The sequence below is a fragment of the Phoenix dactylifera genome, chromosome 3 (genome assembly GCF_051530095.1).
Source record: "Phoenix dactylifera cultivar Ajwa chromosome 3, Ajwa_hap1_PhDact_Kaust_v1.1, whole genome shotgun sequence".
Lineage (NCBI taxonomy): Eukaryota > Viridiplantae > Streptophyta > Magnoliopsida > Arecales > Arecaceae > Phoenix > Phoenix dactylifera.
In genome coordinates this window covers 14,278,094-14,292,678 of record NC_143192.1, presented here as the reverse complement: position 1 = coordinate 14,292,678, position 14,585 = coordinate 14,278,094, and the positions used below count along the sequence as shown (strand labels likewise).

Sequence of the window (14,585 nt, the reverse complement as noted above, 5' to 3'; positions counted from 1 at the left end):
AAGTCACCTGAATTGGCACTTGTAGCTAAAGATACCCATGCAGAGTCCAACCTTGAACATTCCCCAGTAGTAGTTTCTCTTCTAGAGGAGTTTCATGATGCACTCCCTGATGATCTTCCGGATGCACTTTCTCCAATGCGTGATATCCAACGCGCAATCGATCTAGTTCCCGGAGCATCCCTGTCCAACCTTCCACATCATAGGCTCAGACCGAATGCATATGCTAGGACCTGGAATTTAATGTTACCAACAGTTGAGTTTGCATATAATAGTTCGGTTCATAAGTCCATAGGCATGAATCCATTCGAAGTGGTGCTTGATTACAAACCTAAGCAACCCATAGACCTGTTTTTCATGTCTTATCAGTATAGAGTCGTTGAGTCTGCACAATCAATTGCATCACATCCACATTCATTGCATCAAGAAATCAGCAACTGTAGTCACTTTAATAACTTAAAATATAAATTCCTTGCTGATTTAACTAGACGTTATAATGAGTTAAGCGAAAGAGATTATGTCATGATAAGAATTAGGTTTGAACGACTTTCTTCGGAAACGTTTAAGAAATTGCAAATTTGTAGTGCAGAACAGTTCAAAATCTTAAAGAAAACCAGTTCGAATGCATATGTTGTGGATCTTCCTGATGACTATGGGATTAGTGCGACATTTAATATTGAAGATTTAATCCCATACAAAAAGATAATATTCCTGCCTTCTGACCCCTTTATTGATATACCTGCCCATGTTGGACACCCTGCCCTATTACCTGCTGTTGAGCCACCACCTCCCAAATTTCATGCACGCAGAGAACAAATAGAACATATATTGGATGAGCAGGTTATTTCAAGCAGGAACGGTGGTTACCAACGTTACCTTGTTCGGTGGAAAGGTCGACCAAAGTCTGATGTGACGTGGATTTCCAAAGCACAGTTGCAGCGCATTGACCTCGATCTTCTGGAGCAGTACGACAGCCGGCCAGACCTGTACTCGACGGGGTCGAGTTTTTCTCACCCGGGAGGAGTTGATGGGGACATCAGAGCCCTTCATCCAGATGATCCTGAGCCCCCGGATTGAGCCAGACCCGTTTATTTGCATATTTATTTTATTATTTTATTTTTGGGCTTATTTGCATTTTAGGGCTTATTTGTGTTATTTGTGGGTTCATTAGGATTTATTTCTGTGTAAGGGGGGTTTATGCAAGTTGTGTATTTGGGCCCTATATATAGGGAACTATTTTCATGATTAGGGTTTAATGAAGAATTAGAAATTTTCTCCCCACCTAATCTCCTGCTCTCTTCTTCTCTTCTCCCTCTTCTCCCCCTCCTCCTCTTTCTCTTCTCCCTCTTCTTCTGTTCTGGTTTAAAATCCCGCTGAAGTTCTTCCTCCAGATTTGGTCCGGCATCATCACGCCTGGTCCCTTTAAATAGGCATCTTATGCCTACACAAATAAGGAATAATTTCATCAATCAATCAATCCTTGATTCATCCCTCCAAAATCAGCAACACCCCTTACTTAATTCTATCACAACCCTTACTTAAAAGTGATTGGAGAGAATCCAAGGGATGTGCTCGAGCCATGTGGCAATCTGCGTGAAAGAGGAAGAGCATCCGGCCCTCCATGCGGCATGGGATCAAACTAGGAAAGGAGGGGCAGACGCCCCTCCTTTCTTCATGCGTGTGAGAAGGAGGAGGGGCGGACGCCCCTCCTTCTTTCCTTCTTTGTTCCACACGGCATGAAGGAAGATCCCTTCCTGGTTTTTCATGCATTTATTTCCTAATCTAATTAGGTATTACATGGTCCCACTTGGCCAATTGAATTCTAATCTAATTAGAACCCAATGTGTCCTCCAAATTGATTTATATGAATCCTAATCCAATTAGGACTTGAATTGGACTTCATGAATCAAGTTCCTTATCTAATAAGGGTTCTAATTAATTAGGTCTTGCCATCCTTATCCAATAAGGTTAAACCTATTTTAATTAGGTCCAATTAAATCAATTAAATTGCAATCCAATTGCAAATCCTTCTTCTTTAATTCACTAACTTTTAGCGGGTTAAACCAGTTGTCAATCAAATTGACAATCAATTTTAATTGCGAATCTAAACCGCAATCCAACCGTCGGAACGATCAAAACCTCTAATGTGTGTGATCCCATAGGTTTTATTCTGACTGGTAGTGAGATATATTATGATCTCCATCATAATATCATCGAAACTCTTTTCAATGGGTTGAAACGATTTCAACTCTGCTCTTAGGGTTCACTGATCACCAAGTGAATGTCTTTGAGTCTCACAATCCACTAGTGACACCTAGCAGCATATAGTGACAACCCAGCAGAACGGAATGGATGAACCTCTAGGTGCAGTTAGCGTATGATACAGTACCTCTATCGTAGATCCCGACATGATGGAGGTTATGGATAACTCGTCAAACCCCATCGTCTGTCTTATGTCAGATTTATTTGACTCAAGTTCGAGATTGGAAAACTCTTTTTTCAGAACTGCCCTGGCCAAGGTCTTTCGAACTTAATCTTATAAATCACATAGGATCACTCCTAATTTATCAAGGTCGATAGATCCCATCTAGATGCAACCCTAATCCGACAGCGAACCTATTGCAGCCAATCTGCACCACAAAAACCCTTAGGGCTCATGTTTATGTGCTCGTCAAACTACAGCAACCTCACCGTGACTAGTTGAGGCATCGCAGGTCTAAGTACTAGTCATACAACTGCAGCATCAAATAAGTCACTGACGAATGGATAGACATCCAAGTGACTTCTTGCTTTGATCACGCTCAGTACCCTTGTTCTCTAACAAGCACTTGCACAATCACTCCAGTGTCTCCACACTATGGACTCAAGACTCGTCCATCAAAGAAAGCAATCTGTGCACTAATCTCAGTGGATCGATCACCGTCCTCGTGATGATCCATCGATCAGGAGCAATTCAGAAATTAATCACCAATGACACATGCCTCAAATTCTCAACTCTTGAGAATATGCGTCATCATCTTATTAATTCCTTGGACGATTCATGGATACATAAGAACATGAATGAAAAGAATGCCCAACTTAATAAATTCATAATTAGGTTAAGTACAAATTTATGTCCTAGAACTAAATAATGCGTCAGCCAAATTGGCTTCTAGGGCATACTTCTAACAATCTCCCACTTGCACTAAAGCTAATTAGCCATAAATCTAAGCCCCATCTTCTCAAGATGCGCTTCAATTTTCTGCTGACTTAGCTGCTTAGTGAATGGATCTACCACGTTGCCTGTGGAGTCTACTCTCTGCACCTCTACTTAATTCTTTTCGAGGTAGTCGTATATCAGGTTAAATCACCGCTCCATGTGCTTAGACTTCTGGTGAGACCCTTGGCTCCTTAGCTAGTGCTATGGTGCCAATGTTATCACAGTAGAGTGTTATGGCATCTGATGACATTACACCTATCTCTGCAATAAACTTCTTGGACCAGAAGGTTTCCACTGCACCATTAGAGGCGGCGACACATTCAGCTTCCAAGGTAGAATCTGCTATGATCGGTTTGGAACTCTTCCAATTTACCGAACCACCATTGCACAAGAATACATACCCTGATGTAGACTTTCTATCATCAATATCAGTCATGAAGTCTGAATCTGTGTATCCTTCTACCTTTAATTCTGATCCTCCTCCAAAGACCAAGAACGTGTTCTTAGTTCTTCTCAAGTACTTAAGATTGTTCTTCACAGCTGTCCAGTGCTCTTCATCTGGATTTGACTGATATCTGCTTGTGACACTCACAGCAAGTGCTATATCAGGTCGTGTACATAGCATGGCATACATGAGGCTCCCTATTGCCGAAGCATAATGAATCTTGCTCATCCGCTGAATCTCTTTAGATGTGTTGGGGCACATCTTTTTGGAGAGATTTATCCCATGCCTAAGGGGTAATAATCCCCTTTTAGAGGTTTCCATGCCGAACCTCTTCAGCACTCCCTCTATGTTATATTCTGTGATAGGACAAGCATCCTCTTAGATCTATCTCTATAGATCTTAATTTCCAAAATATAGGATGCTTTTCCAAGGTCTATCATGGAGAATTCCTTAGACAACCAAACCTTGACCTAAGTTAGTATGGGAATATCATTTCCAATTTGAAGGATATCATCCAGGTACAATACGAGGAATGCAATATCCCTCCCACTAACCTTCTTATAAACACATGGTTCCTTCTCGTTTTTGATAAAATCAAACGATTTGATTACATCGTTGAAATGAGTGTTCCAACTCCGAGATGCTTGCTTTAGTCCATAAATAGACCTTTGCAGCTTGCAGACCTTGTGATCACCATCACTGGAAGTGAAACCCTAAGGCTGCTTCATATAGATATCTTCCTCAAGGTATCCATTTAAGAATGCAGTTTTCACATCCATCTGCCATATCTCATAATCGTGATATGCTGCAATGGCAAACAATATTCGAATTGACTTCAGCATGGCTACTGGTGTAAAGGTTTTCTGATAGTCAATGCCTTCGCACTGACTATAACCTTTCGCCACTAGCCTCGCCTTATAGGTCTCTACCTTGCCATCCGAACTTAGTTTCCTCTTGTAGATCCATTTACACCCGATAGGTACTATACCTTCTGGTGGATCTACTAAGGTCCAGACTTGGTTGGAATGCATGGAGTCTATCTCTGACTTCATTGCTTCCATCCATTTCTCAGAATCGATGTCTAGCATCGTCTCGTTGTAGGTGTTGGGATCTTTACAATGATCCCTATTTTCCATGGAACACTTTCTCTACATCCTCTGTAAGTATACCTAAATACCTTTCAGGAGGACGGAAGATCCTACTAGACTTACGAGGTGGAGGAGATACAACATGTAATGGCTCAATACGAATAGGTTCTATAGGCACAATAGCTTGTTGCTCTTCAGAAACTTTCTCTTCGAGCTCAATTTTCCTTCCACTGCCTCTATCAAGGATAAACTATTTTTCAATGTAGATAGCATGTCGGCTCACAAACACTTTGTGATCCTTTGGGATGGAAAAATGGTATCCTAATGACTCTTTAGGATATGCAATAAAACGAGTATTAATTGTCTTATCCTCTAACTTGTCCGCCTGTTGTCGCTTGACGTGGGCCGGACATTTCCAAATCTTGAGATAACTAAGACTCGGTTTCTTACCATGTCATATCTCATACGGTGTGGTAGGAACAGATTTAGAGGAAACTCTATTCAATAAGTAAATAGCTGAAAATAGGGTATCTCTCTAAAGAAACAAGTATAAATTAATGAAGCTCATCATGGACCTGACCATATCCAATGGGGTCCGATTCCTCCTTTCTAACACCCCATTGAGCTGAGGTGTAACAGGAGGGATCCATTATGAAACTATATCATTCTCCTTGAGATAATCACGGAACTTTCCATTAAGGTGATCACTTCCTCGATCCGATCGAAGAACCTTAATGAGTTTTTCCTGTTTGTTTTTTCTACTTCATATCTAAACTCTTTGAACTTTTCAAAAGCTTCAGATTTATGTCTCATACACATATCCATACCGTGAGTAATCATCGGTAAATGAAGTAAAAAATTATGACCCTTAGCCTGCACATCGAATGGGCCACACACATCAGTGTGTACTAGGGTAAGTATTTTAGTGGACCTTTCCCCGTGTCCTACAAAGGATAATTTGGCCATCTTTTCTTGAAGGCAGAATTCACAAATCGGATATGACTCGAAAGTCAATGAGCCTAAAAGCCCATATTTCTCCAATTTGTTTATTCTGTCTTCTCCTATATAGCCAAGCTTCGGTGCCACAAATACTTTAGATTTATCTCATCTCTGATCTTTTAGATCCTATGGTACTCACTGTTTGCTCAGATATATTTATAGATACATCCATATGTATGTGATAGTGACTGTCAATTATAAAACTACGTGCAACCAATTTATTTCTCAAATAAATGGAATAGTAGTCTTATAAAAATCTTCCTGTGCTAAACAAGATACAGAAATCAAATTTCTGCTAGCAACAGGTAACAGTCTCTAAGTATCGTGAGCATATCTGACATATCTTCTGAAGGTGTGTCACCCTTCTTGCTCTTTATGCTTCCTATGTAGATAGGACAGTTCCTCTTCCAATGACCGTCCATGATGCAATGGAAACACTTTTCTTTGCAATCGGCATTTTTCTTGGAACTTCCTTACTTGGCATTTTCTCAATCTTCTACTTCTTCGCAGTCTTCTTCCAGGTAGACTGTCTCTTGGAAGTAGAAACCAACTCGACAGCGAGAACTATGCCCCTTGAACTCTTCAAGGTCCCTAAGTAGTTACCAATTTATTTAACAATTCTGTTTTGATGCATACAATCTTGTTCATATGGTAGTTTACTATAAACTGTTCATATGAAGCCAGAAGGGATTGCGGGATCAAATCCGTTTTCCATTCCTTGTGCATGGTCATGCCGAGCTTCTCAAGCTTCTCTAAGTCCTTTATCATGGTCAAACCATGATCACGGACAGACTGCCCATCGCGCATCTTGGTCTTGAAGAGCCTCTTGGACACTTCAAATCAAGCTGCGTGACTCTGATCACCATACAACTCTTGCAGGTGATTTAACGTGTTCCTGGCAGTCTTCATGTTCTCATGCTGGCATTTTAATTTATTGGACCTGGATGCCATTATGTAGCACCTAACTTTATTGTCATCGTCCGTCCACTTAGCATGCGTCTTACGCTGATTAGTAATCGGACGGACTGGTAACACAGGGATTTCATGGTTTAGCACATACCCTAATTTCTCACAATACAAAATTATTTTTGAAATTGCAGAGCCAGTCTTTATAATTGGGTTTGGTCAAACGGTTGTTCTCTAGGATATCAGTTAATAGTTTGGAAGCTAACTTTATAATCCTCAGAGAGTAAAGATTCTAGTTAGAATTTTGTACTCGAATTTCTATTTGTTTTAGGGACTTTTAAAACAAACACCTCCCACTATTTCTTCGGATCTCTCACACTCCGGTAGAGAAACGGAAATCCTTCGCGATTAGGATTTCTAGTGGGGTGCTACGGTCCCACCAATTTACATACCACCTCACCTAACAGTTATTGGTGACACATAAACGATGAGTGTACAACTCTTGTGCAATGCTTCTCAAGCAAATTGTAGCGCTATCCGGTCTCTAAGTAATGAAGACCTCACCTAACAGTTATTGGCTCCATTCCTTAGTTAAGTCGGACCCACCGTATAACCGCAGAAGCAAAGTCGTGATTGGGTCCCTCACATAACAGTTATTGGGCCCAACCCCATCTTTACCCCTACAACATCTCATGTCTGTAAAGAGGTCCGGTCCCCTGATGCAACTTGCCCACTGTATCCAGCCGAGACAAATCAAGGCCGGAAAGACCTTAGCAGCTCTACTACGGTGGAAGACCACTAGACTTAATATTGGATAATCTAAGTCTTAATGATTCCAACTTTGTGCTATTCATAGGAGGTAATCGATCAATTGGCCAGGTAAGCAGGTGGGAGGCTCTCCTTACTCAGAGAGTAAGGTCCTAATTAAGTAATCACCTTTAACGCTTTCCTAGACACCAATTAGATCAATTAATCAAATATGACTAGCTCAATGTATCGTTCACTCTCGACTGATTGAGGAGGTTTTAAGTCTAATATAGGATTTTCATCTCATGTAAATATGAAACTCCTTTCATATGTTATGCGTTTACATCTTATGTGAATGTCATATTGTTTAGATTTACATCCTATGTGAATTTGAAACCCTTTGCATATGTGTTTACATCTTATGTAAATGGCATATTAGTTCAGGTTTACATCTTATGTAAATGGCCTAACCTAATTGGGTTTTTATTCACATCTTATGTAAAATTGCTTAACATATATAGACATCTCATGCATATACTAATTTCCTTTTAAGTATAGGCATAAATAGAAATTTATCTTTTATGATCATGAATCTTTGATTGAGCCTTTACATACATCTCATGCACATAATTTTCAGATTTGGAAATTTTTCAATTAAATATGCTATCAGCTGAAATTCTGATCATGCAAGATATGATTTTAATTTTGCAATCTGATTGTGATTAAAACTAATCATGCAAGATCTAGATTTTTAAACAAAAATCTGCATGCTGAAATCTGAAATTTCAGCACGCAGAAATTTCAGCAAGCATAAAAGAAAATTTCAGATCTAATTTAAATCCTAATCAAGCCAATCAATTTTAATCTTAATCCCATAAACGCGGCTCTGATACCACTATTGGATTACCCCCACACGCGTTGCGACGATCGCAGCGGAAAGACACGTGCGGGGGCGTTCATCTCATGAACGTTCTAGGGAACGTAGATTTCAAAAAAATTCTAGAGTTCTCTAACTCAGTTTTATGAAATCTAAAGGAAAGATTAAAATTAAAAGACATGATTAATTTCAGATCTACTACAATTCCCAATTGTATAGAATTTATAAAGATCTAATCTTTACCTTTGAGCGGGTAGAACTTCACCGCTATCTGATGATCGTAGGATTTCTTGTTCTCTTGAAGCCGCATAAGCGTCCGGCCTCTACAGGTATCCACACGAGGTACAGATCGCTCCAAGATCACACCGGGGTGCTAGCTCCCTTGCAGAGATCACCTTTGATGGCTGAATTCCTCTCTTTTTAATCAACTCCTTGATTACTTTGAGAGGAAGAAGAAGGAAGACGACGAATGTCGAAGGGGAGGAAGAAGAAGACGATGGCTCTTCTTCTTTCTCTCTTGCTCACGCCAAAGGGAAGGAGGGAGAGGGTGGTAGCTGATTGAAGGCTCCAAATCCTTATGCATCACGCCTGGTCCCTTTAAATAGGCATCTTATGCCTACACAAATAAGGAATAATTTCATCAATCAATCAATCCTTGATTCATCCCTCCAAAATCAGCAACACCCCTTACTTAATTCTATCACAACCCTTACTTAAAAGTGATTGGAGAGAATCCAAGGGATGTGCTCCAGCCATGTGGCAATATGCGTGAAAGAGGAAGAGCATCCGGCCCTCCATGCGGCATGGGATCAAACTAGGAAAGGAGGGGCAGACGCCCCTCCTTTCTTCATGCGTGTGAGAAGGAGGAGGGGCGGACGCCCCTCCTTCTTTCCTTCTTTGTTCCACACGGCATGAAGGAAGATCCCTTCCTGATTTTTCATGCATTTATTTCCTAATCTAATTAGGAATTACATGGTCCCACTTGGCCAATTGAATTCTAATCTAATTAGAACCCAATGTGTCCTCCAAATTGATTTATATGAATCCTAATCCAATTAGGACTTGAATTGGACTTCATGAATCAAGTTCCTTATCTAATAAGGGTTCTAATTAATTAGGTCTTGCCATCCTTATCCAATAAGGTTAAACCTAATTTAATTAGGTCCAATTAAATCAATTAAATTGCAATCCAATTGCAAATCCTTCTTCTTTAATTCGCTAACTTTTAGCGGGTTAAACCAATTGTCAATCAAATTGACAATCAATTTTAATTGTGAATCTAAACCGCAATCCAACCGTCAGAACGATCAAAACCTCTAATGTGTGTGATCCCGTATGTTCTATTCTGACTGGTAGTGAGATATATTATGATCTCCATCATAATATCATCGAAACTCCTTTCAATGGGTTGAAACGATTTCAACTCTACTCTTAGGGTTTACTGATCACCAAGTGAATGCCTTTGAGTCTCACAATCCACTAGTGACACCTAGCAGCATATAGTGACAACCCAGCAGAACGGAAGGGATGAACCTCTAGGTGCAGTTAGCGTATGATACAGTACCTCTATCGTAGATCCCGACATAACGGAGATTATGGATAACTCGTCAAACTCCATCGTCTGTCTTATGTCAGATTTATTTGACTCAAGTTCGAGATTGGAAAACTCTTTTTCCAGAACTGCCCTGGCCATGGTCTTTCGAACTTAATCTTATAAATCACATAGGATCACTCTTAATCTATCAAGGTCGATAGATCCCATCTAGATGCAACCCTAATCCGACAGCGAACCTACTGCAGCCAATCTGCACCACAAGAATCCTTTGGGCTCATGATTATGTGCTCGTCAAACTACAGCAACCTCAACGTGACTAGTTGAGGCATCGCAGGTCTAAGTACTAGTCATACAACTGCAGCATTAAGTAAGTCACTGACGAATGGATAGACATCCAAGTGACTTCTTGCTTTGATCATGCTCAGTATCCTTGTTCTCTAACAAGCACTTGCACAATCACTCCAGTGTCCCCACACTATGGACTCAAGACTCGTCCATCAAAGAAAGCGATCTGTGCACTAATCTCAGTGGATCGATCACCGTCCTCGTGATGATCCATCGATTAGGAGCAATTCAGGAATTAATCACCAATAACACATGCCTCAAATTCTTAACTCTTGAGAATATGCGTCATCATCTTATTAATTCCTTGGACGATTCATGGACACATAAGAATATGAATGAAAAGAATGCCCAACTTAATAAATTCATAATTAGGTTAAGTACAAATTTATGTCCTAGAACTAAATAATGCGTCAGCCAAATTGGCTTCTAGGGCATACTTTTAACAGGAGGGAGGGAGGGAGAGAGAGGGAGTGGGAGGAAGGGAGAGAGTGGGAGAGGGTGGTGAAGAGAGAGAGGCAGAGGGAAGTGGAGAGGGAGAAAGCAGGAGAGGAAAGAGAGAGGGAGGGAGGGAGAGGGGGAGGAAGGGAGGAAGAGGCCAGCAGAGTGCAAGAGAGGTGGAGGGAAGGGGGAGAGGGGGCTTTCTTCCATGTTGTCGGAATAGGGGTGGAGCCCCTCTTTCATTTCGAAACAGGAGCTTCGACCTCTTTTATTTATTTATTTATTTTTTTAAAGTAAAGTCGGCAGGAACTGCCACTTCACTTATTATTTTCTTTAAGTGAAGTTGACTTCCTCTCCCCCCTCCCTTTGCCTTTATTGCGCTTCGCTGGCCTCCCCCTCCCTTCCTCTCCCTCCCCCTTCCTTCCTCTCTTTTCTTCTCCCTCCCCCCTCCCTTGTCAGTTTCTCGATCCGAAGGCCGGAACTGTCCCAGCCGGCCTTCGGTACGACTTGGTACACCCCAATCTGGATAGTTTGGGATGGTAACACTAACCTTGCTTATAATTGTTGAAGTATGAGGCCGCCCATATCCTTGAGGTTTACCCACCTATATCTCCATTTAATTTGGATGAGGCCGTAAAATTCACATATCATAAATCCATTTTTATCTTTATTGATAATTGGAATGAGGCTACTCACATATTGCTTTGTAAGAAGTCTAGTTTTATCTTTCAAGTATAGTATTATTTTACAAATTAAATAGAAATACACATGCCGTTATAAACTATTTATTAAGAAAGCTCCCATGAAAAAATAATTATTCTATTTCAAGTTTAATTTATAAAAGAGTAAAAATCATGACTGAGCTAGATACATAGACATGACCATGGATTCAAAAATCATCAGAATGGGATGGTATGACATGGTTCGCCTATCGGCCCAAATTGGATGGTACGGGGCGTACTATACCGTACTGGTACCAGATACGCTGAAAAGATTCCATACCGTACCGCTATAGTGCTAGTATGACACCGGTATAGGATTTGGTACCGAGACGATAAACCTTGGTTATATGGATGCCCAAACCCTATTTATCAATATGTAGCAGGCAAACCAACATGTATTGGTGTATACTGATGTTGCTGTACCGATTGTATTGGTCGCTGTAACAACCCAGGATCTCACCTAAAATGGCTAATCGGAAGGTATTATTTGGGTTTTTTGATCCTGTATAAGTACCCAAGATCTACCCAGCGAATAACCAATATGGGACTAAACACACGCCCGCACAGGTCCTCATATACTCTCTCCGTTCAAGCCCTGACGTCTTCATCAGGCTAAGGGTTTAAATCTATTCAAATCTAATCACAAACACCACGATCGGCCCATAGTCAACCTCAATGGATCTGTATTGCAGTGTCCCCTAGTCCACAAGTTATGGGTTGGGTCCGCTCTGATACCATTTGTAACAACTCAGGATCTCATCCAAAATGGCTAGCTGGAAGGTATTATTTGGGTTCCTTGATCCTGTATAAGTATCCAAGATCTACCCAGCGAATAACTGATGTGAGACTAAACACATGCCCGCACGGGTCCTCATAGTCGCACTGATAGCATTTCATTTTCTTAAGTTGTCATTTCAATATATATTGTTAGTACTAGTAACTTATCGTTCCAAAGAAAAAACGGTATGGAGTTGGTTACTAGTATTTAAAACCTTGGACATGAGCATAAGACCTCACTATAAAGGCTATCTAGAAAATATTATTTGAGTTTTTTGACCCCGTAACTATGATCTTCTTAGTGCATAACTGATGTGTGTGACTAAACATATGCCTGCATGAATCCTTACACACTCTCCCATTTAAGCCCTGGCATCCTATCTAGGCTAAGGGTCTAATCTAATCAAGTTCAATCACAAACACTATGATCAACTTGCAGTTAGTTCTAGAAGAGCATGTGTTGCAATGACCCCTAGTTGTACATGGGTTGTAGGTTGGGTCCACTTCGATACTATTTTTGACAAACCAGGATCTCATCAAAAGGGCTAGCTAAAAGTTATTATTTATATTTCTTGGTCCTATAAAAGTACCCAAGATCTATCGAGTACACAACCCAAGATTTAACCCAAAAAGGCTAGCTAGAAAGTAGTATTTGGATTCGTCGGCTTCGTCAAGGATCGCTGAACCGGTACCGGTAGCGTACCAGTCGGCAACTGGACTAGTTCGAACTGGTACCAAATCGGTACCACTGGTTCGGCCTCCAAAAGTCCAAAAAAATTTGACTTGGCTGGTACGGGCCAATACAGGCCGGTACGGGGCCGGTACGGGCTGGTTCGGACTGGTTTGGACCGATACGGACCGGTACGAGTCGATACTGTTTTTCACCGCTGTCCCGGACTGGTCCGGTCCAGTACGGGCTGAACCGGCCCATACCGGCCAGTTCAGCATACCATGGGGCCTCGTATAAGTATCTTCCTGATGCAAAACTAATGTGAGATTAAACATACACATGGGTCCACATAAATAGAGAATTAAATGTCATGTGATTTCATTTTTTTATAACTAGTAATTGAAATATCATGATTCAAAATGATATAACTAAAGATCTACAACTGATTATAGATTTCAAAATATAAAAAATTTTAGAATTGAAGCCAATTCTAGATTTCAAAACTTCAAAAAAAGACTAACCGAGGTTCTAGGACTTTAAGCCGAACTGTCTCGAATCGAATAGTTTGGGCCATACTGAAGTGAACCGATCAAGAACCAGAATAGTTTGAATGGTCTAGGTGGCTTAGCCTTAATAAATGATAAGACCCCCGCCAAGGTTCATCGTACCGTCAGGTTTGGGGCGCATTGAGCCATACCGATGATGGACTGCACGGTTCCACCCTTTGGTTCGAGAAACCAGCAAGGGCGGGGGACAGGGAGAAGAGGAGAGAGGAAAAGAGAGAGGAGGCGAGGAAGGAGAGGGAGGAAAGGAGAGAGAGGGAGTTGTAGGGGATGGACGAAGGAGGTCGGAGAAGAGCCGCGGAGGGCCAAGGAGGGGCAGAGGAGGGCTCCCGCTGGGGGGTTGCTCTCTTTTATTTTGAAAACTTTAAGTGAATTTGGCAAGGTCTTAATGTTTTCCAAATAAAAAAGGCCTCCTCCCAGGGCTTTTGTTTTAAACGAAATAAGAGGACCAGATGGTTGAGCCCTTCCTCTACCCATCCCCGCCCCTCCCTGCCCCTCCGCGGCCATCCTCCTCCCTCTCCCTCTCCCTCCCTCTCCCACTCCCTGCCTCCCTCTCTTTCTATCTTTCTTTCTCCGAACTCAAGTTTTGTATCGGTTTCCACCTAGTATGGTATGGTACGCCCCGTTCCAGGTAATATGGGGCAATACAGCAAACCATGATAGATAGACTATAAATACTCGGTCCTATTCTGGCAGAACTAGGATGTGAAATACTACAAGTCTCAGCATTGGAGGGAAGTTAGGTGTTGCATCATTAAGTGATAATAATGGAGAAAAGATTAAGATAATATAGACATCCTCAGATAGGGCCATAGATGACATTAGTAGTTGAGGATCAAACATGTGTTGAATGCTCACCATACAAAGGCTTTCGAAAAACTCTGAAAAGAAAAGAAAATAAAATATTGAAGGAAGTAGAGGAAATTGGTGTGAATGCCTTAGATTAATATGAAATTTAGGCATGAATGATGAATGGATCCCATATATGACTATTTGTTATTGGTATTAAGGTTTTTTCTTGCATCTGAGAACTAAAATTTCTCTTGTAAGTAGAAACTGTACATTTTTCTCCCCCCCCCCCCCCCCACTAAAAAGGAGGAATTACACATCACATATAGTTTGTTAGTGTACAACATGGGGAAATGATTTGAAAGCTGATTGGCTTGTTATATGATATAATCTGACATATGGTAGATGCACTAAGGCGCCATATTTTTTCATATTCTTGAAGAATTGTAGTCATGCAAACAAATCTAA

At 41.0% G+C, this 14,585-nt stretch overlaps 1 protein-coding gene across 6 annotated transcripts in view; it reads left to right on the top strand.

The window, feature by feature from the left end:
- Nucleotides 1–14,585, top strand: part of LOC103711964 (endoribonuclease Dicer homolog 3b-like) — a 105,417-nt gene that overhangs the window by 53,235 nt on the left and 37,597 nt on the right. The window lies entirely within an intron of this gene.